Here is a 17,742-nt window from a genome sequence, read left to right on the forward strand (position 1 = left end):
CCTAGTTTATAACTTACAATTAAATGCTGTGGGTCTTGGGCTTTATTGGGAATGCCTCATCAGCAAAGCAGTTCAGCCTGGCTTAGTTTTTTTTTTTTTTTTTTTTTTTTTGAGACAGAGTCTCGCTTTCTTGCCTAGGCTAGAGTGAGTGCCGTGGCGTCAGCCTAGCTCACAGCAACCTCAAACTCCTGGGCTCAAGCAATCCTACTGCCTCAGCCTCCCGAGTTGCTGGGACTACAGGCACGAGCCACCATGCCCGGCTAATTTTTTATATATATATATTAGTTGGCCAATTGATTTCTTTCTATTTTTATAGTAGAGACGGGGTCTCGCTCAGGCTGGTTTTGAACTCCTGACCTTGAGCAATCCGCCCGCCTCGGCCTCCCAGAGTGCTAGGATTACAAGCGTGAGCCACCGCGCCCGGCCAGCCTGGCTTAGTTTTAAATCTCTTTCCTTTGTTCTTATCTAGCAGAAAAGCTTTTGGGTGAAAACCTGGAAATGTGGATAGGAATCCTTACTCTGTTACAGTTAGTATGTGATTACGGTCTGGTTGCCTCAAGAAAAAAAATTCATATAGCACAGTTATATGCTCATAAGCCCTTGTCTCCACAATTTGATGCTACTGCTGTTGGTTTGGCTGGGTATTTGCTTTCATTTATCGGTTGTTTCAGTGAAGTGAAGAGGAGGAGGATGGGAAGGTATGTAGTAGAATAATGGCATGTAAGATTTATCCAACACCAAGAAACTCAACTCCCACTTTCTAGTTCTCTTTCTAAATAAATATAAATGTGAGATTGGTGCTGGGCTAGTCAGAAATTGCAGGTATGTGTGTGCATCTCACTTCTGTTATTACTGCCCAGAAGGTGCTCTCATGCCTTCTCCCAGCTGATAACCCTCAAGGTTGCTGTTTCTGCTTCCCAATCTGAGGAATTTCATGAATCGTGGCTCCAGTTTTAGTAGACTAATCACATCCCAAGACTTGGGTGGCTTTAGATCTGACCTGTTATTAAAATACTCGGCATTCTGCGAAGTGACACTAGAGGATCTGAGGAAGAAGTCTGATGTGGCATTTATGGTAGGTCCAAGTTTACTCTGCACCCAAAGAAGTTAGATGCTCCCACCACTGATTTATAGAAGTTGATGTTGGTCTGGAGCTCAATGCCATGCTGGCGCCATGCTGTCTGCTGGCCTTTCAAAGGGAATTCTGGCCGCCTTAATTTGGCTTCATATTTCTTGGATGACCCATGTGTTTTGGACAGTATACTGTCTGTGTGGCAGAGTTTAGTTGTACCGTTTAGCCTGTGTTACCAGAAAATGTTGCTGGCTGAGTCCTTACATGAGCTGGGTGCTATGTGACCATAGACGGCCTTAGGCATCCGTCCTTGTTACCAAGTTGATGGACCAAATGGACCTGAATCAGTTGTTTGTCTGATAGTCTGTGCATAGTCAACAAAACAGCGCAGTTGCATAATGCGTTGACAATCTTGGTAATCTAAGGAGAAAGCTGCTTCCCTGGAGTCCAGAAATGTGTGATCAAACTTGTATCCCCATGGGAGATGGCAGAGCATTTATTAATAAAGTCTATTGTACCAAATATTATTGGACAAATAAAGTTAGAACACTCTAACTCCCACACATGCAATCAGACAATGCTGGGCAAGATTTTGATGCTGGCAAATGCATCATCGAGGCCATTCTCCAGCCACTAACACATTGTATGGCAATGAATATGCACTTGGAATATGTGTGACTCAATGTGTGAACAAAGGAACAAATGCAATTAGCAGCTCTCAGATTCGAATTCTGCAAATTGTGTTGAAAACTTTCAGAAAGGATTGATATATTGTTCCCTGCCATTTTCCTCTGCCTGTTATATAGCAGGGATGATATTACCCCAACGATTTTGTCGTTTGAAGCTACAGCATGTTTCTCAACCGCTGATACTGAGAAATTCAAGTCCTGGAGACTTTTTCCTGGGATTCTAGAGAGGAAAGGAGGATGGCTTCCAATCCCTGCTGAGAATTTAACTGAGATGGAAAGAGGGCTACACATCTCAACACTGCAGAAAATAGCAAAGTAGGTCTGAGAATCCAAGACAGTAGAATTCAGCAGCAGCTCACAAATGGAAACCAGCAGCTCAAAATGCAGTATGGTATGTGAATCACTGCTAAATTGAATGCTATGGACAAATCAAAGAGTATATTATTTGTTTTCAGAAGGTTGTCATTGAGGTTGTAGTAGAGTTTGAAGCTATCTGGTAGAAGGGATAGGGGAACAGTTTTATCTCAGTGTGAAAGGGCACAGCCGCTTAAAAGATGTCAGAAAAACAATGTATTCAGAAGAGCAGTCCAGGGGTGGGGGAAAAACCCAGTGCATCAGCAGTGATGTTGGAAGAAATAAGGACCAAAACAAATGCCTCATTTCTGACTCTTTCCTGCCCTCTTGTATTATTAATAGCGTTGGTCCTTTTTCCTTCCAACATGTCATGCAGAAGGGGCACAGGAAGAAAACAGCGATCTTGAACACTAGGGAAGAAAGGAAGAAGTGGATGATTGCAGAGCAACATAAAACAGCTGTTGAAACACTGTGTCAAGTGTAAAATTCTCATAGAAGGCACATCTGCTTTACACTGGAGGAGGATCATTTTTCTTTTTTGTTTCAATGTGATCACAAAGAGTTAAAGTAGGTTTGATAGAGTGAGAAGAGGTAGTGCAGCCTATTTGTTTTCAGTTGTTTCCTCCTTAAGGGTAAACAAAAGCCTTCCTTATGAGTGTTACTAAAGCTTTTTGGAAAAATCAAAGGGAACAGGGGAAGTCCAGGTAACATGGAAATAATGGGGTATTGTATCTGCCAAGCCCCAGCGGGCGCATCCTGGGCTGGTTACTCTGGTGTCCCTCCCCCAGCCCTGCTTCCCTGTTTGAAGTGGCTGGGCGCCTTGCCTATACCTGGAAGCTGATAAGACATCCTCACTGCTCGCTCTCAAGGTTTTCCAAGAAAAATAGCAAAGAACGCACTTGTGTTAAGGTGCAGGAGTTGCTGACTGACAGTGTCTCCAAAGAATCAACATGCCCATGTTTCTGCCTCCTCTTGTGTTCCCAGGCTGATTCTCAGCTCAAAACTGATAAAAATTGATGTGTTTTTGTAAATCAACAAGTACAGACCTTCAGCTCATTCTCTAGATCCTGATGTGCCAATTTAAGAACCTTCCCCTCTGCTCAGAAAATGACTCTGCGAACACTATTTGCAGGAAAGGCATTGTCCAGAAAAATGGGCGTAACTTTGTGTATGTTGGTTCATATTAATGATAATTCAACTAATATTTGTCCAGTCCCACTATGAGCCAGGCTCTGTGCTTGGTGTTGCAATCACAGCAGTGAATGAGTCTTTACCCTTGAGAAGCTTCAATATTTAAGGAAAAGACTTGGTTATTTTTGAGGTAGTATTGCATAGAAAAATCGAACATTTTTTTGTAAAAATTTTTTATTTTTTGAGACAGAGTCTCACTTTGTTGCCCAGGCTAGAGTGAGTGCCTTGGCATCAGCCTAGCTCACAGCAACCTCAATCTCCTGGGCTCCAGCAATCCTCCTGCCTCAGCCTCCCGAGTAGCTGGGACTACAGGCATGTGCCACCATGCCCAGCTAATTTTTTGTATCTATATTTTTAGTTGGTCAATTAGTTTCTTTCTATTTTTAGTAGACGCAGGGTCTTGCTCAGGCTGATTTTGAACTTCTGACCTTGAGGGATCCACCCGCCTCAGCCTCCCAGAGTGCTAGGATTACAGGCGTGAGCCACCGTGCCCGGCCTCTAACATTTAAGAGGTGGGTTTAAAACTGTGGCATTAAACACTGCATATAATTTCTCAAAGATTTGCTTTTCATCTTTTTATTAGGGAAGAGCATTTAATATCAAAATTACTATTCTGCGTGGCCATGATTAAAGACAAAAAATACCTCCAACTGCAGAGGCTTCTGATTTTAGCAGGAGAATGTTTTTTTAGATTTCTGCCTCACAAGGAACATCTGTGGGATGCATTCTTATTTGAAGGAAGTTTCATTTTGGTCCTCTCCTAGAGCTTTTGTGTGTTTAGATTGAGGAAACATATAGGAGAAATTTCTATACTTATATTGCAAGCACGATTTACATCAAAGCATAAGCCTTATGCACTGATCGGGTCCCCCTGCCGCTAGGTTGTATCCTATGATTTTGCATAATAGTAACCACGCTTCAGTGCCACATTGATTCTGCAGCCATTTCCTCTGGGTTAATTGGAAACATCTCTTTTGAGATTGAGCAGGGAATGCAGAAGTAGCACCAACCAGGTTCCTGTGGCGTGCACATGTTTAAAGCCACTGTTCTCTTGGAGCTTGCTTCATTTCTTTATTTGGTATGTCCTTTTACTGGAAATAGCATTCTCAAAACAATTAGCTCTGTCTTGCTGAGTTTTACCCAGCAGTGTACCTTACCTTTCATCTTTTCTTTCCTCTTGTCACTCCATATTGTCAGGTTTTATGTTCCTTTTCTGTGTGTCACTTTTTGGTCAGCTTGAGTGTAAAGACATTCTTAATCCTCCACCCCCAGCTGTCTTCGTGTCTTCGGTAAGGGAGAGCTCGGGTTGGTTTGGAGGCGGTGGCGAGTGAGTGGGCTGGTGCTCCTTACCAAGCGGGGCCATGTGTCGGCGCCAGCGACCCCACTCAGGTGCAGCCATCTCCACTCCCGAGCTCATCTTTATGTCCCCAGCAAACGCGCATAATCTTAGGCAAACAAACAATCCTGCCAAAAAGGGCATCCAACAGCTCCTCAAGACAGAGCAACAATTCTTGGCTCCCGCATCAGTAAAATTATCTATTTTCAAAACAATCCTTTAAAAAAAGAAACCAACAAAGGGGATAGTGTTGTTTATGTAACTTTTTTGTAAGGTTATAAAAAGTGTTTTCCTCTCTGGGTACAAAATGGGTACGGTGCGTGTTCCCAAGCCTAGAGAGGTTGTTTGGGAAAGCAGTGATATCTCTGGAGATTTTCCTTTGCTAATGACTTCGGCCTTTCTCCCTTGTGAAAGAAAACATGGTGTTTTTCTTTCTTTCTTTTTTTTTTTTTTTTCCACATTCTGCTCTAGAAGTTCTCAGGAATGGTTGTTGGGAACTGAGTAAATTGAATCATTTCTTTTGCCCCTGAAAGCTGCTCTCAGGCCCCATGAGGTAAACAGGCAGAAAGAAGTGATGCAGCAAGGCAGCCAGACGACCCCTTTGTCACTGGTGGGAGGAGGTGGCAGGGTCGCCGTAGCGCGCACTCCAGCTCCTGACGGTGCCTCTGGCCTGTCCAGTGCCCACCGTGAGCTGTGCAACCTAGGCTAAACACGTTTCTCTTTCTGATTTCCTTTCTCTTGCCACCTCTTGGCCATTAGCTTCCGCCAGTAGCCTGCCAGTTATCTGCAATTAGCATTCCTGGAGCCCACCTAGAAAGAGGGTGTGTTGGGGGAGTCTTCATCACAGACTTCAAGAAACCTGGAAAATGAAACTGAAAACTTAAAAATCCACAAATAAGGGATTCAAAAACCTTATATGCTTAGAGAGAAAAGCAAAGATGAAAGAAAGCAAAGGGCACCCTGCCATCTTAAACAAGGAAGGCAGAATAAATGAATGTAAAGGGATCTTTGTAGAGCGAAGAATGTACAAACACAGAGAGGAATACGAGGCAGACTTGCCGTCCAGGTTGAAGGGAGTAGATCAGTGAGTTCTCCCCGGGATGAGCGCCAGGGACACAGCTTGGGGTTGTGAAATGTGGGAGATGGTGGGATCTGTCCACCACACCAGGGATGCTGGCTGGGATCGCGCTCCCCCCGGGACTGCCCCCTCTTCTTGTCTCATGGAGTCACCTGGGTCATTTAGCGGGGACAGAAGTAGGATTGAGGTGGTTGGGTTTCAGATCAGCTGTATCCATTAGCTATATTTTTTGTTTGTTTTGCAGGGAGTAATGTAGGATCTCCAGGGTAACTGTTGACTTTGTCGATTATCAGTGAGAAGCATTTCACAACAAATTTCAGCTACGTGCCATGTTCCCATCTCAGCTCAGGCTTAGACTGGACCTGGTCGTGGGTCCCTTTGGGATCTGAGGGTGTTTCATTTTTTTGTGTTTCTTGGCTTGTGAGAGTTTTCAGATATGTCTTAGCTTTACTCATTTGCTCAGGGAGAATCTTCAGGACACAGTGAAAAATAAGGATATTGGGCCGAAGGTCATATGTTGGTTCAGGATTTCTACAAAATGCCAAAATTTTGTTACTTCTTTTGACTGTATGAGTGGAGTTTTAAATTTTATAAATTTTATTTTTAAAGTACATCTTGCTCTTAGGAAGCTATTACTTTAATTTTGGAGAAGGAGCATTCTCATCCACCAACCACTTGTTAATTTAGTACCTACTAAATCTCTAGAAGAGCAGAGTGCAGGGGAGGGCCTGTTTGGTGTGGCCCATGGACTAGGGCATGGCTTCCCTGAAGTAGGCTTTGACAAATGAGTAGGAGCTCCCTGAATGAGATAAAAGAGGATGTGTCAAGCATAGCAGAGTCTCAGAGTCATGAGAATGAAGAACTTGAAGAGGGGGAGTGACAGTTCCTGAGTGATTAAAATGAGCCAAGTGGTGGGGCCAGAGGTAAACATTGAGGTTGGGAAGATAGATTAGGGTCAGGCTTTGTATGCCAAGTAAAAAGTTCAGATTTTATCCTTCAAGAACTGGACATTTATCTGAAATTCTTAATTAAGGTCATGATATAAGAGATAGAGTGGACCTTTTTTACTCTTCTTGGCAGCCCAGCAAAAAAAAAATTATGCCAGAGAGACAGTGGGGAACTTGTTTCCTGTTAGAGGAGAGAGGAGATTCTCTGCCTCATCCTGCAAGCCTGGTCTAATTGTAGAAGCTGAAAGTGTGAAGTCCCCTCTTTCCAGTCCCATTCGCAGTTAAGGAACAGGCACGTGATTGGCTCTGCCAATCAGCTGTCTCCACTCCAGACTTTGAATAGTGAAGAGAAGGAGTAGAGACCTCAAGCAAAATCCATTTTGCTGGAGATGGAGCCATCAGTGTTTAGAAGCAGTGGTGGGCAAGCACTTGTCGGTCGGGTCAAGTGTCCACTGATTTGGGATGGTGGTGGAAGCTTCAGTGTCTCTCCCCAGTAGCAGCAAAGATGTCTTCACCTCATCATCTCCCCAGCATGATTTCAGGCATTGCTTCTGGCTGCATAGCCTCCAAACCTGGTTATTTATCTCTCTAAGAAATCCATTGGGGCTGTCCAATATTCTTTTTATTTTTTTTTAAAGTCATGTCTGTAGAGGTATAACTTGCCGATAATAAGATGCACCCTTTTAAAGTTTATATTAAGGTTTGTGCAAAAGCAATTGCGGTTTGGGACTGTGAATTTTAAATCATCATAACTAGGCTCAAACACATCTTTATTAATCAAAATGGGAACCATTACAATCAACACATTTTTGCCAATGAGAAATAAGTTTGTTTATTCCTTTAGCATAAAAATCTGGGCTTTGGGATTCCATGAACTCTTGGAAAGCATTTTCTGCATCCTGCTGGTTGTGGAAGTGTGTTCCCTGCAAAAAATTGTCCAGATGGTTGAAGAAGTGGCAGTTGGTTGGTGAGAGGTCAGGTGAATATGGCAGATGAGGCAAAACTTCGTAGCCCAATTCGTTCAATTTTTGAAGCATTGGTTGTACAGTATGTGGTCAGGCGGTGTCGTGGAGAAGAATTGGGCCCTTTCTGTTGACCAATGCCAGCTGCAGGTGTTGCAGTTTTCAGTGCATCTCAGTGATTTGCCGAGCACATGTCTCAGATGTAATGGTTTGGCCTGGATTCAGAAAGCTGTAGTGGATCAGACCAGCAGCAGACCACCAGGAAGTGACCATGACCTTTTTGTGGTGCAATTTGGCTTTGGGAAGTGCTTTGGAGCTGCTTCTCGGTCCAGCCACTGAGCTGGTTGTCACTGGTGGTTGTCTAAAATCCACTTTTTTGCCACACATCACAATCCGATTGAGAAATGGTTTGTTGTTGCGTACCAGAAGAGAAGAAAACACTTCCAAATGATGATTTGATTTTTGGTCAGCTCATAAGGCACCCACTTATATAGCTTTTTCACCTTTCCAATTTGCTTCAAATGCTGAATGACCATAGAATGGTTGACATTCTTTGGCAACTTCTCGGATAGTTGTAAGAGGATCAGCTGTGATGATTGCGCTCAATTGGTCGTTGTCAACTTCCAATGGGCAGCCACTGCACTCCTCATCTTCAAGGCTCTCACCTCCTTTGCAAAAGGTCTTGAACCACACCTGCACTGCGCATTCGTTAGCAGTTCCTGGGCCAAATGTGTTGATGTTGCCAGTTGTCTCTGCTGCTTTACGGCCCATTTTGAGCTCAATGAGAAAAATCTCTCCAATTTGTTTCTTGTCTAACATCCTTTCCATAGTCTAAAATAAACAATAAGTCATTAGTAAAAAAAACAAAGTGAGAAATGTGCATTAAAATGATGTATAACATAACCATATTTATATAAGAATGTATTCTAATATCAAAGGGCAAATGTCAACACTGCTAAAACTGCAATACTTTTGCACCAACCTAAATAGTTCAATGAGTTTTAACAAATAATTTAGTTCAACCACCACCCTAAGATGTAGACTGCTAGCCCGAAAAGTTCCCTTTGTGCCCCTTTGAAGTCAGTCCCCTCTCCTTGTCCCCAGCCCCTGGCAACCCCTGACCTGACTTTTTGTCCCTAGAGTCTTACCTTTTCCAAACACTCATAAAATGGATCATGCAGTATGAAGCTTTTATGTCTGACTTTTTTTCACTTAGCACAATGCTTTTGAGATTCATTTGTGTTGTTGTACATATTAGTTAATTTCTTTCTATTAAATAATATTCATTTATTTGGTTATTTCACAATTTATTCATTCACCATTGGTTGGACATTTGATTTCTTTCCTGTTTTCAGCTTTTATGTATAATGCTATTAGGTGGTGAACATTCATGTACAAGTCCTTGTGTAGACACATGTTTTTATTTTTCTTGGGTAAATATTTAGGAATGAGATCACTGGATCATATGATAAGTGTATGTTAAAGTTTGTAAAGAAACTGTCATTCTGGTGGATTCCTTTGCTTAAAAAAAAAAAAAAAAGAAAAAAAAAAAAAAAAGAAACTGTCAAACTGTTTTCCAAAGTGATTATATCCTTTTGTGTTCCCACCAGCAGTGTAGGTTGAGTTCTAGCCCTGCAGGCCTTGACAGCAGTTACTAATGTCAGTCATATTACTTTTAGGCATTTCAGTAGGTATAGTGATATATCGTTGTGGTTTTAATTTGTATTTGTCTAAACGCAGTTAATGTTGGACATCTTTTCATGTGCTTATTTGTATTCACTCATCATTTTGGGGGTTGTATGTGTTTAAATATTTTATCTATTTTTATTATGTTGCATATTTATTATTGTATTCTTCATGTATCCTAGGTAAGTCTTTTATTAGATACTTGTTTTCCAAATATTTTTCAAAGTCTGTGGCTTGTCTTTCCATTTACTTAACATTACTTTTCAAAGAGCTGAATTTTTACTTTTGAAGAGATGTAATTATCAATTTTTTATAGTTCATGATTTTTTTGTGTTCTTAGGAATCTCTGCATAATTTAAAGTTACAAGGATGTTGTCCTATCTTTCCTTCTAGAAATGTTATAGTTTTAGGTCTTATATTTATGAGTTTATGATGAATTTTGAGCTTTTTTAATATGGGAAAGAAAGATTAAAAATTTTCTATCAGTGAGTATGTGGATTTTTGGTGAATTATTCTTGCATCGTCGTTGAAAGCACAGTTCTTTCTCCAATGAATTGTCTTGGCATCTTTGTCAAAAATCAATTAACTACTTATATGAAGGTCTGTATTTGAACTATTTATTCTGTTACATTTTTATGTCAATACCATACTGTCCTGAAAGCAGGTAATGTGAGTACTCTTAGTTCTTTTTCAGTAATTGTTTTGGATATTCTGGATCCTTTACATTTCCATATAAATTTTAGAATCAGCTTTTCAATTTTAATTTTTGTTAGATTTATTCCTATTTCTTATTTTATAATGCTTTTGTAAGTGGTATTTTCAAATTTCACTATCCAACTCTTTGTAGTTAGTATATACAATTGATTTCAAATAAATCATCCATTTCATGTAAGTTATCAAATTTCTTGGCCTAAAGTTATTTCTAATTTTTCCTTATTATCCCTTTTAATATTTGTGCTATCTGTAGTGATATCTCCTCTTTTATTTGTGATATTGATAATTGTATCTTTTTTCTTGATCAATCTAGCTAAATGTTTATAAATTTTATTGAACTTTTCAAAGAATTAGCTTTTGGTTTCACGAATTTTCTGGATTAATTTTCTATGTCCTGTTTCAGTGGTTTCTGCTCTTATCTTTATCATTTCTTTCCTTTTCTTTCTTTGATTTCACCTGATCTTCGTTTCCTAGTGTTTTATACTTAGCCAAAAGATTGAGAAGCAATATGTTCCTAGTTTTTTAATGTAGAAGCTTAGATCATTGATTAAAGACTTTTTTTCTTTTCTAATACAAGCATTTAATGCTATACATTTCCCTACAAGTACTACTTTAGCTGCATTCCACGAACTTTAATATGTTATGTTTTCAATTTTATTCAGAATATTGACTAATTTATATTGTGACTTCTTCTTTGGCTCAAGGATTATCTAAAAGTAGATTGTTTAGTTTCCAAATCTTTAGGGATCTTCCGAATATCTTTCTATTATTGATTTTTCATTTAATTCCAATCTGTTCTGAGAATATACTTTGTATAATTTCTATCCTTTTAAATTTATTGAGTTTTGTTTTATGGCACCAAATCTGGTCTATCCTGAAGAGTATTCCATGTACATTAGAAAACCTGTTTGTTCTGCTTCTGGGTGAAGTAGTCTATTAATATCAATTAGGTCAAATTAATGACCTAATTGATATTAATGACCTAATTAATATTAATTAGGTCAAATTAATGAATGACCTAATTGATATTAATGACCAATTGAGTTTGTTAATGACCCAATTGAGTTAATTTATGGTGTTGTTCAAGTAATCTGTATCATTGTAGATTTTTGGGGGTACTTGTTCTATCAAATACTCAGGCAGAGTGTTGAAGTCTCCATATACATCTGTGAATTTGTCTATTTTTCCTTTAACCCTGTCAGTTGTCTTTTATATATTTTGAAGCCTTTGATGTTAGGTGCAAAGACATTTAGAATTCTTATGTCTTTATGAATTTACCTTCTCTTTATGTCTGTAAATATTATTTGTTTGTTTGACATTAATACAGTCTCCCCAGCTCTTTTTTGAGTAGTGTTCTTATAGTATATTTTCCCCATTCTTTAACTTTTAATATATCTATGTCATTATATTTAAAATAGCTTCCATGTGGTGGATTTTTCTTTCAATCTGACAATCTCTACCTTTTATTAATAATTGAGTTACATCATTTACATTTTATGTAATCATTCATGTGGTTGGATTTGTACCTACCATCTTGCTAGTTTTTCACTTGTCCCATCTCCTCTTTGTTTTTATTCTCCTGTTTTCCCGTATTCTTTTGAAGTTATTGGGTATTTTTAATAATTCCATTTTATTTCTACTATTGGCTTATTAGTTGCATGTATTTTTTTAAATTATTGCTCGTGGATTCACAGTATACATCTTTAATTCTTCACACTTAATGTTCAAATAATATATCTTATACCAGTATACTTTCATTTCCTGCCTCTCATCCTTTGTGCTGTTGTTTTACTTTTTATTTCTACATATGTTATAACCTCATAATACTTAGTTACTATTAATATTTTGCTTTAAACGATCTTTTAAAAAGAGCAAAAATGAAGAAAAAATTTAACATTTACTTTTTTTTGTTTGTTTTTTATAATCTTTAAGACTCTTCAATTCTTTGTATAAATCAAAATTTCCTTCTGGTTTCATAGTTTTTCTACCTTTAAAATTCTTGTAGTGCATCAATGCTGGCAATGAATTGTCTCGATTTCTTTTTCTGAAAAACTCTTTATTCCATCATGATTTTAAAGTTCTCTGTTAATGCCTCCCTTTTTTTCTTTTCTGTGAATAAGCAATGCTACTTCTATTGTCTTCTGGCTTTCATAGTTTTAACAAAAAGTATGCTGTATGTCATATATCTTTCTTCCTTATTATATAATCTTATTTTCTGGTTGCTATCTAGCTTATTTCTCCACATGGATTTCTAGCAGTTTGATTCTGATGTGTCTAGGGGTGTGTGTGGATATGTTTAAAAAATTTTTTTTTTTTTTTTTTTGAGACAGAGTCTCGCTTTGTTGCCCAGGCTACAGTGAGTGCCGTGGCATCAGCCTAGCTCACAGCAACCTCAAACTCCTGGGCTCAAGCAATCCTCCTGCCTCAGCCTCCCGAGTAGCTGGGACTACAGGCATGCGCCACCATGCCCGGCTAATTTTTTCTATATATATTAGTTGGCCAATTAATTTTACTATTTATAGTAGAGACGGGGTCTCGCTCTTGCTCAGGTTGGTTTCGAACTCCTGAACTCAAATGATCCGCCCGGCTCGGCCTCCCAGAGAGCTAGGATTACAGGCGTGAGCCACCGCGCCCGGCCCCCCAAAAAAATTTTTTTTTTGAGACAGAGGTTCCTCTGTTGCCTAGGCTAGAATATATTGGTGTCATTATAGCCCACCGCAACCTCAAACTCCTAGGCTCCAGTGATTCTCCTGCCTCAGCCTCCCAAGTCACAAGGACTACAGGTGTGTACCAAAATGCTTAGCTAATTTTTCTATTTTTTGTAGAGATGAGGTTTTGCTCTTGCTCAGGCTGGTTTTACCACCAACAAGCCGCTGTTACCTTATGCTTCATGAGTGGCCCAGGACACTGGAGGTTTTTTTCTTTGTGTAAATGTTCTATCTGCAGCTTTTACAAGGCTCTTGTGATCTGTTAGGCTCAATGAAGTTAAAATTTTGTAAACTAAATTATTTAGTTTTTCCATATTGTTAGGTAGGAATAACATTCTCTTGTGGTTTTCTACATCTTGAGTGGAAGCAAAACTACACTTAGTATTCTTTTTTTTTTTTTTTTTTTTTTTTTTTTTTTTTTTTTTGAGACAGAGTCTCGCTTTGTTGCCCAGGCTAGAGTGAGTGCCGTGGCGTCAGCCTAGCTCACAGCAACCTCAAACTCCTGGGCTCGAGTGATCCTTCTGCCTCAGCCTCCCGGGTAGCTGGGACTACAGGCATGCGCCACCATGCCCGGCTAATTTTTTTTATATATATATCAGTTGGCCAATTAATTTCTTTCTATTTATAGTAGAGACGGGGTCTCGCTCTTGCTCAGGCTGGTTTCGAACTCCTGACCTTGAGCAATCCGCCCGCCTCGGCCTCCCAAGAGCTAGGATTACAGGCGTGAGCCACAGCGCCCGGCCTACACTTAGTATTCTTTAATAAACCCCTTTCTGTTTTAATCAGTTCTACACAATGAAGAATTTTGCCTAATAGAGGAGGCAGTGTATAGTAATAGTCAAAGGCAGACAAAATAGGAGTCACACACAACTGGTTTTAAATCCTAGATCTGCCACTTATCTTATCTCTAACTTTACTCTCTCATTCAGCTTCCTCATTTGTAAGATAAGGATAGAATGGAATAATATATGTAAAATATTAAGCAAATTCCTGACCCATAGAAAAATACGGTGTGAGTCATTATTATTAGATTTAAATGTTATATGAGTAACTCTGGTGACAGATTAGAGGGTACTCTATAGGGAGGCCAGGCTAGAGGCAGAAAGGCCAGTTAGCAACTAAACTCAGGAGATGAAGTGAGAGTCATAAGGGCTTGAAATAGGTCACAGAAAAGGAGATAGAAGGATGGACTTAAAAAGGCTTATGCATAATCAAAATTCCCCTCATGTGGCATCATGTGCTTGTTATTCCATCTTCCCAGTAATTCCCTATTTTCTTCATCAATTTATGTTCAGTTTAGTTTCACACAACAATAATTGCTTGGCTGTTTTTCTCTCTCTACTAAGAGTGAATCCTTTGAGAGATGGGCAAATCTGACTTTCATCAGTGTATCCTCAGTACTTCATACGATGTCTAGCATAGAGTAGGCATCAATAAGTTCATTGACTTAAATTTGACAGAAAAGTTATGTTCTCTTTTTTGCTACTACATCCACTGTTCAGATTGTCTGTAGCTGAGTGTACAATTGTTGGACATTTCCATCTCAGTAGCTGTGACAAGCTGAGTAACCCCTCCATTCTGATTCTAGCTAAATTCTGGATTTTCTGGTGATCTTATCTCTCATTGTTCTGCAGGGAGGGGCAAGGCCAAAACAGGGGCAAAATGTGAAGTGTATTGGGAACCTAGATGTCAGTCAAACAGCTAGATTATCCCACTGCTTTGATTTGTTTGGGAGCTTTATACTCTCTTGCATCTATTTATATCAGGTTCCCCAAAGATGCTCATCTTGATTTAGGTCCAAATTTCATTGACTGTTAGTACACAAATAACTAATAGGTTACCTATGGGGCAGAATGTAGATATCTATGCTACAAGCATGTTTTCCCTCATCATAGGAAAACCATGCTAATGTGTGCTTTCTGGCTTCTTGGGTTTATCAGCTTATGGCCCATGCCAGTTCTTCAAAGGTCCTCATGTAACAAGATGAAAAATATTATATTCAGCAGAATTCTTTTTGGCAAGAGGGCTGTTTTTCTTTAGAAGAATTTCCTTGATAAACCTTCTTGGACTAAAAATTGATACCTCAAGGGGAAAGAACAAATCTGAGTGAAATATGTAAGATTTGTTTGTGGCCCCTACAGGAAACCAAGGATCTGGAGCTAGATAGAGACAGTGGAAGGCAAACCGCTCTGTGATGTGACTCTTCCTGGCTTTTCCTCATCACCTCCCACATCATTGGTAAAGTTACCAACTTTAGATCATGCTTAGAGTAAAAGGCTTAAAAAAAAAGACCTAATGAACCTAATGTAGGAAAAAATTGAAAGCAGGTGTTAAACAAAAACTTGTATGTGAATGTTCACAGCAGCACCTTTCACAATGGCCAAAAAGTGGAAACAACCCAAATGTCCATCAATGAACAAATGGACCAGCAAATGTGGTGCATTCCTACAATGATATATTATTCTGCCATTGAAAGAAACAATGTTGATGAGCCTTGAAAACACTTTGCTAAGTGAAAGAAACCAGATGCAAAAGGTCACATTTGTATCATTCCATCTATGTGGATTACCCAGAGGAGACAAATATCTACAGAGACAGAAAGTAGAGCAGCGGTTGCTTGTGGGTAAGGTGCAGCGACTGCTTAATGGTTATGGAGTTTCTGTTTGAGGTGATCAAAGGGTTCTGGAACTAGCTAGTGGTGGTGGTTGCACAACATCGTGAATGTACTTAATGTTATTGAATTGTACACTTTCAGTGGTTAATGTGGCAAATTTCATGTTGTGTATTTTACCACAATAAGTGGTACAATGTAGGAACTGGGCTCTGAATGTATATGGGAGAAAGGAACCAGGGCAGACAAGGAAAGGTGGAATTGGTGAAAGGAAGTAAACTGTAAGAATATCTAGAGAGAATTGGAAGGCTTTTGACTGTCTCAGCCTATGCCACTGGGGTTTGGGCCAAGGGTAACCAGATCTCTGGCAGCCCTGAGAGAGAACCCAAAGAAAAGGGAAAACATTACAAAGTGTTTTTTTTTTTTTTTAGCTTGAAAATGCAAGCAATGTCTGAATAATGTATAATATAGCAAAATCCAAAGTGTATAGATACTTACAGACTCACTTTCAGTCTAAGTTTACAATACTGTTAAAATGGCTTTCAGTGTTGGGTGAACCATTATCGACTGTGGATGTGCTTTATGTCTGTTCAGTGGTTACCTTCTCAGATCAAAGTTCAGTTTTCTGAATGTGGAAATGTGTCCTGGTCTCACTTTCCATCACCATTACTGTAATCTCCAATATGGATGTATAAATTTATTCAATTGGAACGAACCTAGTGTAAAGCTTCCCTTACACTTGACCCTGGAGGATGATGCAGGGAATCTAAAACCCTGGCGAGGCGGCCTGCAGGGTGGAAGGAGGGCCTTCGTCACGCGGACACCTGCTGGGCTCCTGGCTCACTGGTAGCGCTGGAGCCCACGGTCAGGGACCATCGCTAAACAGCCGGTGCAGAACCAGGGCCAGCATCTCACCCTGTTGGAAGAGCACAGAAATGCTAGGATTCTCACCTTTCCTGTCATTAGCCCCCAGGGCTCTGCTGGAATCCTGGGGGCTGGGCGATTCTGTGTGCTGAGGTCCTGATGGCAAGACTCAAAGATATAAATAAATCTCACAGCAGTTTGTTCAGTTTCATCTCCTTTAAGTCTTTGACCTTTCAATGAAGCCTGCCCTGGACTACTTACTATTACTCCTCCCCACACATTTCCCACCCCTGACCTTGCAGAACTTTTTTTCTTTTTCCAATAGAATTTATAATTTTTTTAAATATAATAATTTATCAACTTTACTGTCTATTTTCTGTCTCCTTTCTTTAGAATGCAAACTCCTTGAGGGGTGATCTGCTTGTCCTTGTGAGGAATTAGAATCTATGTCATTATAAATTATATTGGCCTTCTGACAACTGAGAGATGGTCTTTACCTACACAGTGTCATTTGGCCGTTAGTGACCAGGGATATAATTAAAGGTTTCATTGTTCACCTCACCAAGGTCATTCCTACCGGATATCTATTTCAAAGATATCTGTCCTCTGTGGATATCTTTTCAATAAAAACTAGCTTTTATTTTTCATGTTTGTGTTGATGTTGAACTTCAGTGAAACAGTTGAAAGTGCAGTATGTACGATTTTTAAACCACATTGGAAACACTAGATAATGATGTTGCCAATTTCTTAAAATAGAGCTGGCTTGGCTAGTAAGAGTCACTCTTTTAAAGAAAGAAGTTTCAGCTACATAATTTAACATTTAAATTTTGGCTTAAAAGTAATCCATGTGCTTATTATAGCCAGAGTTGGTTTGTTCTAGAATAACTCTCAGCGGGGTGTTTAAAAGGACACCCAATAAGACCACGCAGCCCAGTGACATCTGTAAACATCAACCTTAAAAACATGAAATGAATCTCCACATTGTTACAGGCACAAATAGGTTAGTTCTGGTCCTTCTTAGTGGCTGGGGACTTTAATTTAGGCCTTTATTTTTCATCACAGAATTTATACTTCCAATGGATTATTTGACTTGGAAGAAGACTGTGGTGATCAAGAAAAGTCAGGAATAAGATAGGCAGTTTTGGGGGATTCATCTCCTTTTCACCTTGGGATGGATATATTTGAGAGGTTTTACAATATGAAATTCATGGTTTTGCTGCATGGTCCTATGGCTTGTTTGTTCATTCATCTCTCTTCTTCCCTTTCTCTCTCTCTCTCTCATTTCACTATTTTTGAGCCTTTTTCATGTGTCAGGCATCATGCTAGGTTGCGAGGAGACCGAGATGCATCAAACTTTGACACTCTCCTGGAGTAACTCACAGTTAATAACCTTGTGTTTTAATAAGTAAGTTTGTATGTTACAAACCTGTATCATTTATATTCTGTAATGAGCATTGTCAAGATCTGGTGTGGTGGAGAGAGAGACTCTTAGTAGTAATACATGAATAGTCTCACACCTGAAGAAAAATT

General features: G+C 39.5%; 1 long non-coding RNA gene across 2 annotated transcripts in view; it reads left to right on the forward strand.

Annotated features, from left to right (window-relative positions):
• Window positions 1-444: 444 nt before the first annotated feature.
• Window positions 445-17,742, forward strand: part of LOC105875971 (uncharacterized) — a 47,058-nt gene continuing 29,760 nt past the window's right edge. For both annotated transcript variants that reach the window (XR_012919735.1, XR_012919736.1), the window contains exon 1: window positions 445-2,152. This is a non-coding gene — a long non-coding RNA (uncharacterized LOC105875971). The remainder of the gene's footprint in view (window positions 2,153-17,742) is intronic.

This window comes from Microcebus murinus, chromosome 6 (assembly GCF_040939455.1).
Source record: "Microcebus murinus isolate Inina chromosome 6, M.murinus_Inina_mat1.0, whole genome shotgun sequence".
NCBI classification, from domain to species: Eukaryota; Metazoa; Chordata; class Mammalia; order Primates; family Cheirogaleidae; genus Microcebus; species Microcebus murinus.